Source organism: Typopeltis vanoorti, chromosome 16 (genome assembly GCF_054136105.1).
Source record: "Typopeltis vanoorti isolate ZY-2024b chromosome 16, IOZ_Tvanoo_1.0, whole genome shotgun sequence".
Lineage (NCBI taxonomy): Eukaryota > Metazoa > Arthropoda > Arachnida > Uropygi > Thelyphonidae > Typopeltis > Typopeltis vanoorti.
In genome coordinates this window covers 106,591,767-106,609,848 of record NC_143564.1, presented here as the reverse complement: position 1 = coordinate 106,609,848, position 18,082 = coordinate 106,591,767, and the positions used below count along the sequence as shown (strand labels likewise).

The 18,082-nt window shown below is 37.6% G+C and overlaps 1 protein-coding gene across 2 annotated transcripts in view; it reads left to right on the top strand.

The window, feature by feature from the left end:
* Positions 1–1,746: 1,746 nt before the first annotated feature.
* The window catches only part of LOC150098246 (dynein intermediate chain 2, ciliary), a 504,968-nt gene continuing 488,632 nt past the window's right edge, over positions 1,747–18,082 (top strand). The window contains exon 1 of one of the 2 annotated variants that reach the window (XM_090405921.1): positions 1,747–2,061. The gene's annotated coding sequence lies outside the window, so the exon portion shown is untranslated. Of the gene's footprint in view, positions 2,062–2,116; positions 2,133–18,082 lie in introns of those variants that run through there. The other variant, XM_090405922.1, reaches the window with a different exon arrangement.

Genomic DNA, 18,082 nt, shown 5'->3' with positions numbered 1-18,082 from the left:
TGGCTGAATATGATATGAAATGAATTATAATTGTCCTTCGGTATTATAGATTAAACGATTAAACTGCCTATGACTATGTTATCTTTTCTTCTCTTTATTAAACACATCGTCCGTGTTTGTGGCGAAAAATATTTGAGATCACACTGAATGGAATTCCCTGAGCGATGTGCTGTCATTTATTTATTGGGGATAGAGGCTCTATCGAATTGGAGTTGTTGGGTATTATTAACTGTTAACGTATTGTTGTTTTTACTTAATTACATTTTGCCTCTCATAAATCAATTTACAGTTTTGACCAATATTTGCCTAATGACACCAATGATAATTGGCATTATTACACCGTATATGTAGTAACTAATGTGTCTTCCCTTCCCTCTGTCGGATTATTATTATATACGCAATTTCTCGAAATCGAGCATTTGCTGCTAGAAATCTGTGAAGGCAATTTGGTGTTCGGGTTTTGTTTACACCAGCCACTAGAACAGTCATTTCAATTTTGAAAAATAAAATTTAGTATTTCTTAGGTCAGTGTTTTTCGAAACTATCTTCAGTAAGTATTTCTTTAATGGTAGGCATAATAAAAATTATATTACACTAATAGTATGCACACTTTAGGTGGGAAATAAATTTTATTGCCTGGCGTGAGACTATCGCTGCGCTTATTAGACGTTTGAAAAAAGTTCTATGTTTGGTCTCTACAGCATGGTTTCTGGACTATGTAAAATCTATAAAATGCAATATATATATCTATTATGATTTTATATATATATACACACACACATTGAGTAGTAAAGTGCTTTACCACCTTATGATTCACAGAAGCCTGGTCGATTGGTAGAGCCTCTGCTACTAATGGCTCAGTTAAGTAAGTTTGAGCGCGGGTAGTAGTTGGTAGGGATCCAATCGTTCGATGCTGTTGGCACACTCTCCCTCGATGAGTCTTTGGACTCCTTGGAGGTGTCAAATAATAATAATAAGTGGGACGGGTGAGATGTATTCAGCGAAGTTGAGTGCCCTCCTGTGATGAGTCCTTGGACTCCCTGGAGGTGTCGCATAATAATAATGATGATAATAATAATAGTTATTATCATCAGGATGAAAAGCCAAACGGCTATTTTTTTCTGGCGAGGTTGATAAGTTAAGGGGATAAAAATCCCTTATTGTTTTTCAGCCAGTAAGCGAAACTAAGATCGAAAACTACGATCTGAACGTTTCATGCCGACGAACTGTCGGCGGATCCAAGCGTAAATGACCACTTGGTAGTGCCACACCAAGGCACTACCAAGTGCCTTGGTGTGGCATCGATTTTAGTTTCGCTTACTGGCTGAAAAACAATAAGGGATTTTTATCCCCTTAACTTATCAACCTCGCTTATCAACAGAAAAAAATAGCTGTTTGAATTTTCATCCTAGTTATAATATATTATAATATAATATAGTGACACACCTTTCTGGCAATCGTACAGCAAAAGTATGTAAGTTCTTTTCACTTAAACTCTGATATTCTAGGTCTATTCTAGGTCTAGCTACTCACTGATGAGACCTCAAAAAAGGTTGAAACCGGTCTGGGTAGTGACCTCTCCTCATAATGTAAAACAGTACAACCTCTCCTAAGAGCGGTGTGTTTTTACATTATGAGAAAATATCAAGAATAGTGAGGGAGCTTGCTCTACCTTTGCAACGAGTTGCCGTGGTGTGGCAGTACCAAGTGGTCATTTACGCTTGGATCCGCCGACAGTTCGTCGGCATGAAACGTTCAGATCGTAGTTTTCGATCTTAGTTTCGCTTACTGGCTGAAAAACAATAAGGGATTTTTATCCCCTTAAGTTATTATCATCATTATATTATCAATTATCAATAGTTATTATCATCATTATAATAATCGTCGATGCCAACAGCATCGAATGATTGATCCCTTCCAACTACTAACCGCTCTCAAACTTGCTTAACTTTTTGTTGAGGCATTAGCCAATCTACCAACCTTTGCTGGTCATATAATAATATATGTTGTAATGTGGAAACTACTCACATGACTAAAAGCCACAGCTAGTGTTCTACTTAGGTTAGGCTATTGTCATATATGTGTCAGATAGTGAAAAAAAAAAAAAGCATTGTCGATTATTTATATATAGAGTACGATTGCTATTATAATAATAATTCTGAGTTTTTATCAAAGGTTGTTAAATAATTTGTGCAGTTCATACATAATATAGCATTTATTTAAAATTTATTAGAGCTTGCAAAATGTACAAAATTTTAAAAACAAGAAATGAGTACACTTTAGAAAAAAGAAAGTTGAGTAGTTAAAGAGAACATGCTTTTTTCAAAATGCATCTGAAAGTATAATTGTTTAAGTATAAACAGTTTAAGTGGTTTCATATAATAATAGATGTTCTGTGTAGTTCATCAAAATGTAAGTAATGAGCTTCCAAAAGTGGCACCATTTTCAGATGTACTGCAGAATTGCAGTGCTTAGTTATAATAAAAAATGGACTGGGAAGTTGCAGGGATTTAGAGATTTTGACTCCACATTATGAAGTCAGAAAAATTCTTTCCCTCTTAGCATTATTATTATTATTATAATCAGAAATTCATTGTGGGAGGGCCTCTCATGGCAAGCACGGTTCTCATCAAACCTTGCTTTAAACATGTTTGCTGTTTCCACACTAACTACAGTTTTGGGACATTCCATGCCCACCACTCTCTGAACAAAAAACCCTCTTCGTTATCCTCTGCAGCATTCAGCTTCAACTTTCATAAATGGTTCTTGTTCTATCTCTGTCTTCACTCTGTGAGAAGTCTTTTCTGCATTTATATGTATCAGTCATACTTGCTAGATTGGTTGGTTGCATGGATAGTGTATCTGCTCGCTATACTAATGTATTATTATTATTATCTGAGACCTCCAGAGAGTCAAGGACTCATCGAGGGAGGCTATAAATCACCCAAACCAGCTGTCATACCTTCCCTTAAATTCATTCACACTAGATGCACTTGCTACTCCTAAAGACGAATTATTCCACTCACTGACTGCTCTGTGAGAGAAAAACTTAGCTCTTATCCCTTTCTTGACTGTGAACAAACTTAACTTCCATGAAATGAATCCCCCCCCCCCCCATATAATGAAAAGTTTCATCAGATGATGAAAGGCAAAATGATTTCTGAAGCTTTAGGTATCAAGGTTTGCTTCACCATCACAATTATCCTCTGAGTTGTATTTGCAACTTTTGCTAAGTGACCTTTGAACTTCAAATTCCTATCCAGGAATGCATCAAGATCCCTTGCTGCTTCAGTTTCCTGTAGCATAACCGTGCTAATATAATATTCTGCTGGAAATCTCAACACACCAAAGTGCATAACTCAACATTTACTAACATTAAACTTACAGCCATTTTCCCAAATTTCCAACCTGTTGAGATCAATTTGTAAGTGCTGATTATCAGTAGCATCTCTGATTGCCCTGCTGATCTTCTGATGATCAATTGCACACCTAATGTTAGACCCTGCCTGATGTCTTTAATGTATAGATTGAACAGTAATGGTTCAAGGACTGAACCCTGTGGTACACTCCTGACAGATTCACATCCACTGTATACCACTTTTTTATATCTTCAGCCTTTCGTGTGGTATCCTATAAAATGCATTAGAAAAATCCAACATTATCATAGTGTATCCATTCTCTTTATCCAACTCAGCCATAACGTTGTTATAAAATCTGAGCAAATTGCTAAAACATAACCATCCTTTAGTAAACCCATGCTGCTCCTTGCAGAGTATAGCTTATTTGTCTACCCATTTTTGTATGTGAGTTTTTACCAACCTCTAAAATCTTCACTACTACACCAGAGATACTAAGAGATCAGTAGTTAGACACATCAGTTTTTTCACTACCTGTGTACAATGGAACTATCCTGCATTCCTTCCATTCCTGTGGTATCATTCCTGAGCTGAGGTTCAAGTTATACAAACATGTGAAAGGCCTAGCCAGTTCAGCTAAACATTCCTTTAGCAAATGTGCTGATATTCCATCTGTCCCTATTGACAAATTCTTGTCCAGGTTATGCAATAGCCCTTCAACCTTATTTTCATGAACCTCTTCATCAAATATAGCAGTAGGGCCGTGTGACATGTTACATACACCTGGTTGATATATCTTAGCAAAGTGAGCACTCATTAGCTTTCGACACTAGAGTAACCTCTGCATTCAATAAAGTTATTCTTTCACATTCATTCTTTCTTTTGCTTGCATCATAATGATAAAATTCTTTTGGATTGCCTTTAGCTTGCATGGTCAATTTCTTTTCATAGTTCGATTTTGCTTGCTGCACAATACTCATTACTTTTTTGGCCTGAGCTTTATATATTTCATAACTTCTCACACTCTTATTCTCTTGATATTCTTTCCACATCATCTTCTTCTTGTCAGTCTCTTGCCTAATAAGGTTGCACATCCATTTCACTCCTAACCTATTTATTCTTCGAACACTAGAGGTACATCCAGATACTGCTTCATTTAAGCACTTTTTCAAAGATTCCCATGCATTGCTCACATTTTTCACATTCGGTAACTGATACCATGGGACCAAAGATAGTATTCTCTTAAGTTGATCATAATTTCCAGATGTAACCTGTTCTAATCGGAGAATCAATACAATTAGATACTTCGTGAAGAAAGTGCAGCGTGATCACTGTGACCAGCTGGTGGTAAAATAGCCATGTTCTTAACAGAGACCCCTTCTGATACTTTTAGCAAATCCACATCTCGAGTTGATCTTATGTTCCTTCTTTCACATGCTGCTTGAGAAAGTTGTCCCGCAGGAATTCAATAAATTCCTCTATTATGAGATTTCTCATCTTCCTAGTCAATGTTTGGAAAATTAATTTCACTCATAATGACCACTCGTTTAGTACTCATAGGCAATGCATTTCTTCATTCCCTGCAACTGAGTCTCCAGTTTTCCAACAACCCACCATATATTTCATTTTGTTAGCCTCTGCTTCACACAAGATAGACTCAACTAACCGCTACATTGGACATTGTTACCATCATTGTTTTCTCTTGTTTTTATCCTAACTGGACTTAAGTCATTTGATATCATTAGTAGTACTCCTCATCCTCTCCTATCTCTTCTGTTATTCCTAAAAATATATCCATTACACTCGATCCCAGTTACCATATCCGATTCTGATAGTCAGGTTTCACTAATACCAACAATCTTAGGCCACGTCATATTCAATCAAGCAATGAATTGTAGGCTCACATAAAAAAATAACATCGCATCCTCACCTTCCAAATTTAAATCCCATAAACTTTGTTGCTTGGAATGGGTTAGTTACCTTTACCATGTGCCTACACAACCACTCTGTTGAAATCCTTTTGGACAGCTATAACATTCATTTCACTCTTCATGTCTGTCACCACTCTGCATCATTACTGACATATCTTATGGTAATGATATGTCACTATCATGTGTTAACATGTTGACCTATATCAATTTATATGTCAGTGTTATTAACATATAAGTTAAGCAGTAATGATCTTAAAAAGATCATTCTGTGGTACATCACTAGTAACTTGGCTTTTATAAGGTATTACTTCATTATACACAACTCATGGCCATTATATCATCATAAGCTCATTAATTAATTAACTTATAACACGAAGAATGAGTGGGTGTATATAGTATATGGCAGAGCCAAGTGGAGGCTGCAGAGAGCAATAATAGCTATAAGAATCCTGACAGTGCACTAGATTTTTATATATATATATGTTACGGTCATCATCATCATCATCATCAAATTCCTGCCATGTACCCTCAAGGGGTGTACAGGATATGACAGTACTACATGAAAAAATTACATCATTACTAACTTCCTATCTACAATTTTCCTCCAAATCAGTCTGTTACTTGTCAAGACTCCAACATTATCAGATCTTATATTTCTATCGTCTAAGGCACTTTGTACCGTATCAATCCACCTATATCTTGGTCTTCCTCTGGGTCGTTTTCCTGCCAACCTGGCAGAGAACACTTGTTTTGCTAATCTTTCCTCTCCCATTCTATTTAAGTGACCATACCATCTGAGATTAGCTCTGCTAACGCATTCCTGTATGCTGACAATGTCAAGTTCTTTCCTAATATCCTCATTTTTAATATGATATTGCCATTGATGCCATCTGTTCACGCCTCTAATCTTTCTCAGGACTCTCATATCTGCGGTCTCTAGTCTTTGGTCAAGTGTTTTACTTCTGACCCAGCTCTCAGATCCATAAGTTAAAATTGGTTTGAACACAGTCTTGTATACAGCTAATTTAGTGTTCCGACTAATTTCTTTCTTATTCCATATGAATTTATTCAATTGACTTCCCACGATACCAGCTTTGCTGATTCTGTTGTCTATTTCTATATTTAGTTTACCATCTTCAGTAAAAATTGTGCCTAAGTAGCTGAAATGTTTTACTTGTTCCACAGGTTCTCCATTCACAACACAGTTGACATTTTCAATGATTCTGCCTATTTTCATTGTCTTTGTCTTTTTATTGCTGACCTTCATACCATATCTATTACAACAGCTATTCAATTTAGTCAGAGAATCTTGCAGACTTGTTATTAATAATTTTTATAATTAATAATTGCCGGTTGTTATTAATAATTACCGGTTAAAGTGAATAATTTCTAGAGGAGTCTGGTAAATGTAATAAAAACATGTTTATATGTTTTATATATTGGTTTTCATTCTCAATAGAAATTGTAACAGCTTAGATTAGGTTAAGTTAGTTTATAATGAAAAAAGTAAGGAAAGTACTTCTTTTGCACTCAATGAAATCAGAAATCATTCTAAACTAACCTAACCTAACCTTTATCGGTTGGAAATCATTATAAAGTAACCTAACCTAACCAATAAAGGTAATCTCTTTTTCAACTGCAGTTCCTGTTTGATATTGTTTGTCATCCACTTTACACCAAATTGTGTCCACTTCTTTACTCGTGGAATACAGTTCACTATTGCTGCTAACAAATATTCCTTCACAATTTCCCAAGCACTAATGATATCCTGGCCATCCAGTTCTGCCCACCATGGAACTTCCCTTAGTTGACAGCTAAGACTGTTATAATCACCTGCCTTATAATTCCACATACGTTCCCTTTTCTTTGATACACCTGCATGTCTATTCATCTTCCCAGTCAAAACCACATGGTCACCCTCTCCAACTGGTGGGAGAGATGTCATCTCACTTATTATCAGCTCTTCTGACACTATGACTCTTGAATCTCTTGTGTCCACTCAAGAATTGTAGAAATTCCATCCCCTTATTACTACATGTATTTTCCTCTTCACTGCTTATACTGCTGTAGTTAAAATCTCCCATAACAATCATTCTTCTTGCACTTGCCAAGCTCAATTGCCTAAACATCTCCTGCTCCTCACCCTCTGTGCTCTTTGGTTTGTAGCAACACCCCACTAAATATCCTGTTTTGGATACTTCTACCTCACACCATATGCTTTCAAAACCATTAGTGTCACTTCCTTCCAAAGACTTTCACTCTTAGAGGACATAAGTCATCACTTATCATAAGCAGTACTCCACCACCACATTTTCCTTTCCTATCCTGCTGAAAAATGCTGTATCCTGCTACTTCAATTCCTTGTTATTATATTATCCTCCATCAAACCACATCTCAGAGATCCTAATAATCTTTGGCCAGGCTGATGCTATCAGTGCTACCAATTCATCTCCTTTATTTCGGATACTCTTGGCATTAGTATAAAGCATAAAAATGTCACTGCTTCTATACCTATCATTATTCCCTCTCGACCCCACTGGACTCTGTCTTACCTGATGTCGCCCCCCCTTCCCCCAAGCACCCATTCCCACAAGAGGATTATGAATGATATGTTACCAGAAATGTGTGAGGAGAAAGGAGTGCAATTTGTTAATGTGTAGAATGAGTTTGAAGGATGAAGTAAACTGTATAAGAGTGATGGACTGCATTTGGGTGCTTTTGGTGTAAGTTGCTTGGAGAGAATGTTGCTGGAAGGTGAAGAAATGAGTGCAGAGAATGAATCTGATCAAATGGGAAGCGATGTGGAAGAGCTGGAGAGATTGAAGAGATGGAAATGAATGAAGAAGTGAGCGGCATGAGTATAGAGAATGAGAGAACGGGTGTGCAAGACAGGGAAACGGGGTGACTCAGGGTGGAGAGGGAAACGCGTGAGAAAAGTGAATGCTCCAAGAGGATGTGAATGTATGTGTAGAGAGGAAAGGGAGGGGATGACCTGGGATTAAAAGGAAATGGTTGGATTTGAAGATAGTTCTAAAATGAATAAGGAGAAATGGAAATGACTTGAGTTGAGCATGAAGAAATCATATCAAATGAGTGATATCAGTGGAACTAGCTATAGATCCAGGAATGAGCTGTTGTGTTTGTATACAAATGCTAGAAGTGTAAGAAACAATGCAAATGAAATCATTGCATTAGTCTGTTTGCTCAAAAATTGTTGGAATAAATGAGACATGGCTGGATTAGGATGACATCCTGACAGGAACAGAGATGGAAGGGTATGATGTGTTTCATGAGGATAGAAAGGGTAAAAATGGGATGGGGAGTGCTACTGATGATAGAGAAAGAGCTATATCCATACAAAGTAGAGATGCAAGAGGGAAATAGTGCCATTGGTTTTGAGGCAGTATGGTATGAGATAAATGTGAATAGAATGAAATAGTTGGTTGGATTCTCGTAGACAGGCTTATACATTGGTTTTGCATTACTAAATCACTTAAGGAATTGACAGCATAGATAAGAATATAAATTAAGTTACACTTTAATAAATATTTCCGATATTTCGGCAACGTCACGTTGCCATCTTCAAAAGGAACTTACAAAAAATGTTATTTCTTGGAGTGACTAGCAGTGTGAGGATCTCTGTTAGAAAAGGGTATATGTGGAACTACAAGGGTGGTGATTGAAGAGCTTAGAAGACAGCTTGCAGGTGTAACATGGAGTGAGGAGTTAGTTGGAAAAGAGATCAATACAGCTTGGGGGATATTCAAGAACTATCTAGTAGAAGCAGTATCTAAATGTATTCCAAGGGTCAGAAGGTTAAATAAGGTAGGTGCGAAATGGATAAGTAAAGAGATTAACATGCAACAGAGAAAAAGTGCATTATGGAGGCAGCATAAGAGAAATGGTAATAACCAATTCTATGAGGATTACAAAGACCAGTCAAGGCAAGGCAAGACTTGGTTGGTATGGGTTGCAAAAGTGAGGTATGAATAGCAGTTAGCTCATGAAGCCAAAAAATATCCTAGGGAGTTCTTTCAATATGTAGCCAGCAAAAAAAAAAAAAAAGAATGATTATGGAAGGATGCCATTGACTGGAGAAAATGTTATAAGGACAACTGTTGTGGAAGATATAGTGGAGTTAATTAATCAGACTGACTGTAAGTGAGCAAAAGGTGTATGGAGAGTTGACAAACTTGATGTTAATAATGCTGTGGTACTTGATAATATATATCACCACGTATTCTGAAGGAATGTGCCAGGGAGTTGACATCTGCCTTGACATATTTTTTTAATATGAGTCTTGCACTGGGTCAAGTTTCTTGAAGGAGGGCAAAATTGTGCCACTTCATATGGGAGGTGATAGAACTCAAGCATCAAATTATAGGCCTATCTGTGTGTCAGGTATTGTGGTTAAGTTGTTGGAGAAGCTTGTGAGAACTAGGATCCAGAATTGGGTTGACAACAATGGTATTGTTGTCAACCCAATTTATCTTTCATGGACAGCATGGATTTGCTAAAGGGAGGTCATGTTTTAGTAATCTACTTATTACAATAAGGCAATGGCTTCCTTGGACAGAGGAGAGCGATGTACAGTAATATACTTAGATTTCACAAAGGTTTTTGATTTACCGCATGATAAGTTGATAGTCAAACTAGAGCAGATGGGGCGTCAAACTAGATTAGTACATTAGATTGGAGACTGGCTATCTGAAAGGTATCAGCAAGTTGTGTATGGGGGAGCAATATCCCAGAAGAGGAAAGTCACTAGTTGTGTACCTCAGGGGTCTGTTTTAGTACCATTACTGTTTAACATATATGTTAATGATATTGGTGAAAATTTGGATGGAGATATTCAGTTGTTTGCAGATGATGCAAAGTTGTGATGAACTAGGAAGAGTAGTGAATATGTTGTGGCCTTACAAGAAGACTTGAATAAATTGAGTGAATGGGCACGGGATGGGGGATCCGAGTTCAATGTTGCAAAATATAAAGTTTTAAGATTTGAAAAACAAAGCAGATGATGGAATGTAGAATTTATGCTTGGTGGGGGATATATTGTCGGAGATGGAGGAAATATGAGATCTTGGGGTGATAGTGGATAAAGATCTGAAATTTAGGGGACACATTGCCAAAATTGTGAAGACAACACAAAGACTTCTGGGAATGATGTGGGGGGACACTGACTTGTAGAAGTAGAGAGATTCTTGTTCCATTGTATATTTGATTAGGCTACACATGGACTGCTGTGCACAGATTTCGTCACCTGGTTTTCAAAAGGACAAGGAGATGTTGGAAAGAGTCAAGAGGCGAATGACTGACTGAGGTAGTTTCTGACATCTGGAATGTGGAATATGAGAAAAGGTTGAGAAGATGCAATTTACAGAGTCTAGTGGATAGGAGGAAGAGGGGGAGATATGATAGACATCTATAAATTAGTAAGGGGTTGTTATAGGATTAATGTTGGTGAGACTACAGAAACTGTAGAGTGAGAAGAAGGTTTTTTTGCATGCAGAGTTGGAGGAAATAAGAGATCTTGGGGTGATAGTGGATAAGGATCTGAATGATTGGAATGCCTTGCCTGAGAGTGCGGTGTCTGCAGAGAAATTAATGTGTTTAAGGAATGGTATGGTGAACTGTGCGTATGATAATAGGACCTGCTAGACGAGTCTTTGACTCCATGGGGTCATGGGGTAATAATAATAATCATATTTAAGAAACATTTGTTAGTGGCAATGTCAAATTGCATGTCTCATATGGAAAAGATAAAGGGATTTGGAGTAGATGTGCTAGGAAAATCAAATGAGAATTACGGGAATTAAGGAGAGGAAAATTAGAATTTGAGAGGAGACTAGTATTGCAATCCCAGATGAATCTCAAGGAGTTATTTTTCTGTGCGGCCAGAAGTAGAAAAAAATAATTGGGGGCAAACAATCATGCTGGATGGAGATGGTAGTTGGGTAATCAATGCAGATGATGTTTAATGATACTTTATTAGGGTGTTTCATCCTGGTAAAGCCAGTTTTATTCCTCGAGAGAAAGTGAAAGAATTGGATGTATTACAAATACTGAACCTTTGGGATGCCAGTAGAGCAGACTAAATGGGAAGTTCTAAGGAACTGACCATGTCGTGGACCTGGATGTTTATTAAAGTCTTGCAATGGGGAAAGTTCCTAAGGAGTGGAAGGAGGGGAAAATGGTCATTGTTTAAGGGTGATGATAGAATGGATATGTCAAACTATAGACTGCATTGTATTTTCCTGTGGTTGTTAAGATTTTGGAAAAATTAATAAGAGATCATTTACGTAATTGGGAAGATGAGGGTATCCATGCTAACCTTCATTATTTATGAAGGTTTAATGATAAAGAGCAATGGTAAGGAAAAAGAATATACTGTCAGTTTTCTGGATTTTCCAAGGGCATTTGATAAGATGCCACATGATAAGGTTGATGTTTAAATTGCAGTGTTTGGGTTTAGATATTGGCCTATTGGAGTGGATTTGAAAGCTGGCTTTCTAATGATATCAAAGAGTTGTGTGTTGAGAAGCATTTTCAGCGAGTAAGAAGATTCCAACTGTGGTTCCATAGGGTTCAGTACTGGAAGCATTACTGTTCAACCTTGATGTCATTGATATTGTCTTTTGATTTCAGAAAGAAACATTCAGTTTTTTGCAGATGATGTGAAACTTAACAGGGTTATTACTAAGAGTGCTGATGTTATGGCTCTTCAGGAGGATTTGAATAAGTTGGACAGATAGGGAAATGAATGGGGGATATCAGTTTATTATTATTATTATTATTATTCCTGATACCTCCAAGGAGTCCGAAGACTCATCGTGGGAGGACATCTACAACTGTCTCCACACCTAACCTCTACTACGAATCATCTCCATCAACGCCATCTACCGCCCACTTCCAACACCACCACAACTAGTAATTTTTGTCTGTAAATTGCGTGAATTCTGAAGGGCCAATTTGTATGTATTTGGGATGAAAAACCCGAGTTTCCAGGAGAAAAAACCCTGCTACCTCCGTATGAGATCGGCTAACTCACCTTCGATTGAATTCGACCAGATAAAGATTCCTCCCGTCGCGACGAGAATCGAACTTAGGCCTATTCCAATCGAAGAGCGCAATGTACCGTCGTTCTTCCAATTGCACTACGGAGTTTTAATACAACTAAATGTAATGTCTAGAAATTTGAGATCCTTATAGACAACACAGTAGATTGCTGCAGTATTAAAGAGAATATTAACCAGTGGGGGGGGAGGGAGGAGAGTGATTGTATCATTGTTTCCCTTAATCGTACTTTCATATTGGGATTACTGTGCTTAGAGCTTCACCAGGATTTGAAGGACATCTATTACTATGTAAAGGTAGATAACAAAAATGATATTGTAATTGCATGGCATTGGTTATGAGGATAGACTGAGGGCATGTAATATGCAGAATCTGCTGGAAAGGAGATGAAGAGATAATGTGATTGAGATGTGTAAGCTGTTGAGATATATTTACTGCAGACTCTGCAGACTACAGGTTGCCACCAATGAGATTTTTCATACAGTATAACAAGGGGAAGAAGTCGCTTAAAGATGTAATGAATAAGAGGACAAGAAGCAAGTTTTTTGCATGGAGAGCAATAGGAACGTTATGTATAATGCCCCAGTTACACTCGTACACTATCTGATCATAAATATTCAGACATCCTTTCGTAGTAGTGGATATGGCTATATACATCACAGCTGTGGCTCTTACAGATATAAAAGTAAGTATGCAATCTTGTAATCTTAGGCAAACATTAACAGTAAAATAGGCTATACTGTAGTAGAGCTCAGCAACTTTCAACATGCACTCTCATAGAATGTTACAATTTGCAGTAACTGAGTTTGGGAAATTTCTTCCCTGCTGCAGCTATCCCATGTAAGTGGCATTATTGTAAAGAGGAAATGCCTAGGAGTAAGATTAACACAGTCAGCCTGGTAGATCACATAAAATCACAGAGCAGGACTACCAAGTGCTGGACCACGTGGCATAAAAAAATTGCCTTTTCTTGATTGACGCACTTGCTAACGAGTTCAAAAATGTATCTGCAATCTACATCAGCACCACAGCTGTTCATTGGAAGCTAAAGAACATGGGTTTCCGTGGCTGTGCAGTTGCACACAGATCTAACGTCAGCATTAGCAAGCAATGTAGAGCATCAGCTGGAGTGGTGTGAAGCTTGCCACCATTGGAAACACATTCTCTGGTGTAACAAATCACACTTCATCATCTGACAGTCTGATGGACATCTGGGTTTGGCAGATGCAGGAGAATGCTACCTGCTCAAATGTATTGTGCTAACTGTGAAATTTGATGGAGGAGGCATCATTGTTTGGGCTCCTGCCCTAGTTCCAGTGATGGGAAATCACGTTGCAGCCTATAATAACATTCTATACGATTCTGTGCTTCCAACTTTATGACAGTAGTTCAGTGAAGGCTGTTTCCTGTATTAACTTGACAATGTCCCTATCTACAAACTGTGCAGGAATGGTTTGATGAGACAGGTGTGGAAGAACTTTTCAAGCCTGCACAGAGGCCTGATCTCAACCCATCAAAAACACCTATGGGATGAATTAGAATACCAATTGCAAGTCAGGCCATATTGTCCATTATCAGTGACTAACCTCACTAATGCTCTTCTGGAAGAATGGAAGAGAATTATAGCATCATTGTAACGAAATCTAAGAAAGCCTTCCTAGTAGATTGAAGACTGTTCTAGCAGCAAACAGTGGACCAACTCCATATTGATGCCTTTCATCTTAGAGTAAGAGTTGGGACGATAAGGCAAATTTGATAGTTTTGATCAGGTAGTATATAAATGTAGAATTTTGAACAGATTTTATTTTCTTGACAATTTTCCATATGTGTTTTCTAGATCTACAAAACTTAAAATACAAATCCTTGTTATATTACCATCATTTGTGAAGTATTTGTCTTAAAGTGACATATATATGCTGTAATTCTCAGATTCATTTTTATTTAATTTTTTATAAATGGATACTATGAGAACTCTACTGCAATAATCTGTAATTCAGTTCCTCCAGATATGCAAACTAGGCCTTGTGAATTATGCAATGTACCACTGTAAAACTTTTATTTATCCATATCTCTGAGCATTTCCGGTGTTGAATATGATTTACCCTAGTTGCTTTCTACAGGTTTTTTCCAGGTTGGTGATGGCTTTTTTTTTGCCTCAATACATATACACAAACCTTCATGGTTTCCTATGGAAGGTTACATGGTGATGTTCCTGTCTCTTCCACAGTGACTGGCCACATCTCTGTTTTGTCTCAGAGTGTGCCTGGACTATGTCACATTATTTGCTGTCATGCCTTCATTACCATTGTCAAATTAAATTTTGGTCATCTGCTAACTCTGCCATTCCATTCTTCAAGTGCAACAATGAGGAGATACTCTCCTTCACTACACATAAAATGCTGATACCCTCACTTAGTTTTGCATGCCAGTCGAAGCACGGTCCCAGGGTGTAGCCGCTGGTGCACTGTACAAGCTACTTGGAGCCATAAGTGAGAGTTGCATGAGCAGTGGGGGACCAATTCCACCTAGCTACCAAACAGTTTGATGTGACTGCTGACCCTACTACCCACACCTTACACCCTGTAAAGTCATATGATATCAGTGAACAGATATCCAATGTCATTTTATATTGGTGGGATTATGCTAGATGAAACTGATCAGGCTAGGAATCTTGGAGTATTAGTAGATATGAAGTTGAAGTTCAGGGGCCATGTAGCAAAGATTGCAAATACAGCTCAAAAGATAATTTCAATGATGAAATAAAAGTTCACATGTAAAGATAAGGATGTCATTTTGCCTCTTTACAAGGCCTTGATAAGACCTCACTTGGACTGTTGTGTGCAGGTCTGGTCTCCTGGTTTTCGTTGTGATTCCGATCTAGTGGAGAGAGTGCAAAGGAGAGTGTTAAAAATGATATCAGGATTATGGAATACTGATTATGAAGACAGATTGAGAATTTGTAGAATGCAGACCCTAGCAAACAGGAGAAAGAGGGGGTGATATGATTGAGACTTACAAACTTCTGAAAGGGTCATAGAAGATTTCAGTAGATGGAATTTTCAATTTATGGAGGATGGAGAAATGACAAGAGGACATCCTTGGAAGCTGAGAGTGAATGCCAATAAGAAAAGGGTGAGGTCTATATTTTTCTCTCCTAGAATGGTGCGTGATTGGAATGGATTGCCATTGGATGTTGTGAGTGCAAGCAATGTGAATGAATTCAAGAATAAGTGTGATAGCTGGTTCGTGTAGTATGTGGCCTCCCTCGATGAGTCCCTGACTCCCTGGTGGTTTCTCTTAATAATAATATATCCTCTTCCTCCATGTCTATACAGGACGACCAAAATTCATAAAGTAGACACACCTCTATTTCCAATAGTAGAAGGGACAGATTCTCCAACATACCTTTTGCCAAAACATCTAGCTAAACTACTAAAGGGCCTAACAGGATAATCACCATCCTTTGTTAAAAACTCCGATCATTTTGTTTCAAGCATGAGCAATATTATCTTTGATGGACATGATATTTTAGCAAACTTTGATATAGTTAATCTGTTTACCAATGTTCTTACTGATCATCTGCTTGCACTGCTACAAGATAAATTCTCTAAGAAGGTTATGGCACTCCTAAAACATTGTATTTCATCTGTTTGTATATTGTATTATATAAAAATACAATATACAAACAGAGCTCAGGTCTAGCCATGGGTAGTTCTCTCTTGCCAGTTTTGGCAAATCTTTTATGGAAATATTCGAAAACAAGGTCCTAGAACAATATCATTATAAACCAAAATTATGGAAAAGGTACATTGATGATATATTCTTAGTCTGGAACCATGGATTACCTTCTCTTATGCTTTTTCATGAATACCTGAATTGTCAACACCCTAACATAATATTCACCTATGAATTAGAATCTAATGGTTAACTTCCATTTCTGGACCTTCTACCAACTAAGGAATTGGGTCAATTAAAAGTCTCTATATTTTGAAAGATACTGACATGATACCTTTACATACTGACATATATCCACACATATATCTTCCCATTATTATAGACCTCAAAAACTGGGTATTATTTTCACACTAGGAGCAAGAACCTGCTGCCTCATCACTGACAAGGATGAACTACTAGCCAAAGAACTTCAACTTAAAAGAAACCATTTCTTCAAAATGGTTATAATAATGACGACATCATCTCCTGACTGCTCAACTGACATAAGACGAGAGAAATTTCTAATGAAGAAGAAAACAGAGAATTCATTACACTTTCATATATTAGATCTATTTCCATAAAACTAGCAAAAATACTTAAGAAATATAAAATCAAAGTAGTAATTTACCCCCTTTATCAAGATGTGATCATTATTTTCGATCCACAAAACTTCAACATAGCCCATTTCAGTATTGCTGTTTATTGGCTGTGGTGCAATTGCATCATCTTACTATGGACAGACAAAAAAAAATCAATGGGACGGTGTATTGAAGAACAGTTTTGAGATATTGAATATCATAGGAGTGAAGCCTCAGCTTTGTCATCACATATGCTCTCTTCAGCTGACCCACAAGACACTTTGCAAATGTGATATCAGATTTTATGGGATAAATCAGAACTATTACACCATTGCTATGATACAATTGTGAGAAAAATCTGGGAGTCTTTGAAAATGACAAAAGATCCTAAATATTAACCCAAGTATCAACTTGTTTGAGTACATTGTTGTGTCGGAAAAAAATGATGAATCATCCCTTTTTTCCCACCCAACATTAAGTTACCTCATAAGGAGAGTATAAGGACATGCTTATGCCTCCGGACAGAGAATGTGCCATTTAACAATCCAAGAACATGTAAATATCCAAATGTGTGAGCTCTAGACAATGTTAAAATAGCCCATGAGTTAAGTAGAAATTAGTTGTAAGTGAATTAAAATATAAAATCATGTATAAATTGTCAAGTAAATGTGTATAAGCTAGAGCAAACTTTAAGCCATGTAAAAGCAGTTCGTAGCCACGGCGTCCAATCGGCAGCCGCCGTATGCGTGACGACACCACTGCGTGAGGGAGCTGTTTTGGAGTATAAAGGTTTCGGTGGGGATTCGAATCGCTCTCTTATCTCTTGTCTCTGGGTTTCGTCAGCACCTAGTTCTTGTCGGAGAGCTGTGTAGAGCTTGTCGCCACGTGTAGCAAGCATCCCCCCCCCCTTGCTATGTATGCTATGTGGGCCAAGGCTGCAACTACAATGTATTCAGATCCATAAGAAGAAAGAGCCACCGATGAAATCAACGTCAGTGTACAATATCTGTGTATGAGTGTTTTCGGTTCGTATGGAAACAAAGGAATAGCAAGACCGCCATCAGTGAAGGTACAGTAAGCCGACCAAAGTATCCAGTTCAAGGCAAGAACGGTAAGCGGAAGATTCTCTTATGTTAAATGTTGAATTAAAGTAACCGAAGAGTAAGGAAACAGAAGTTAAGGAAGCATGCTATTTCTGTGTAGTGTTATAGGAACAGTCTGCGATTTGGACACTTTTGTCTATAGTTGAGAAGGAAGCATATTAGGCTCCAGCCGAACAGGAGGCCGAGGTCCGAACTGTTTGTGTGATTTAAGAACAGTAATGTTATATGGTCAGAACGTAACTAATTGTTAACTAAAATTTCGGAGGGGGGATTAAGTAAGATTAAGAAGTATTATCCTAGAGAAGTTTATGTCAGAAGTATTG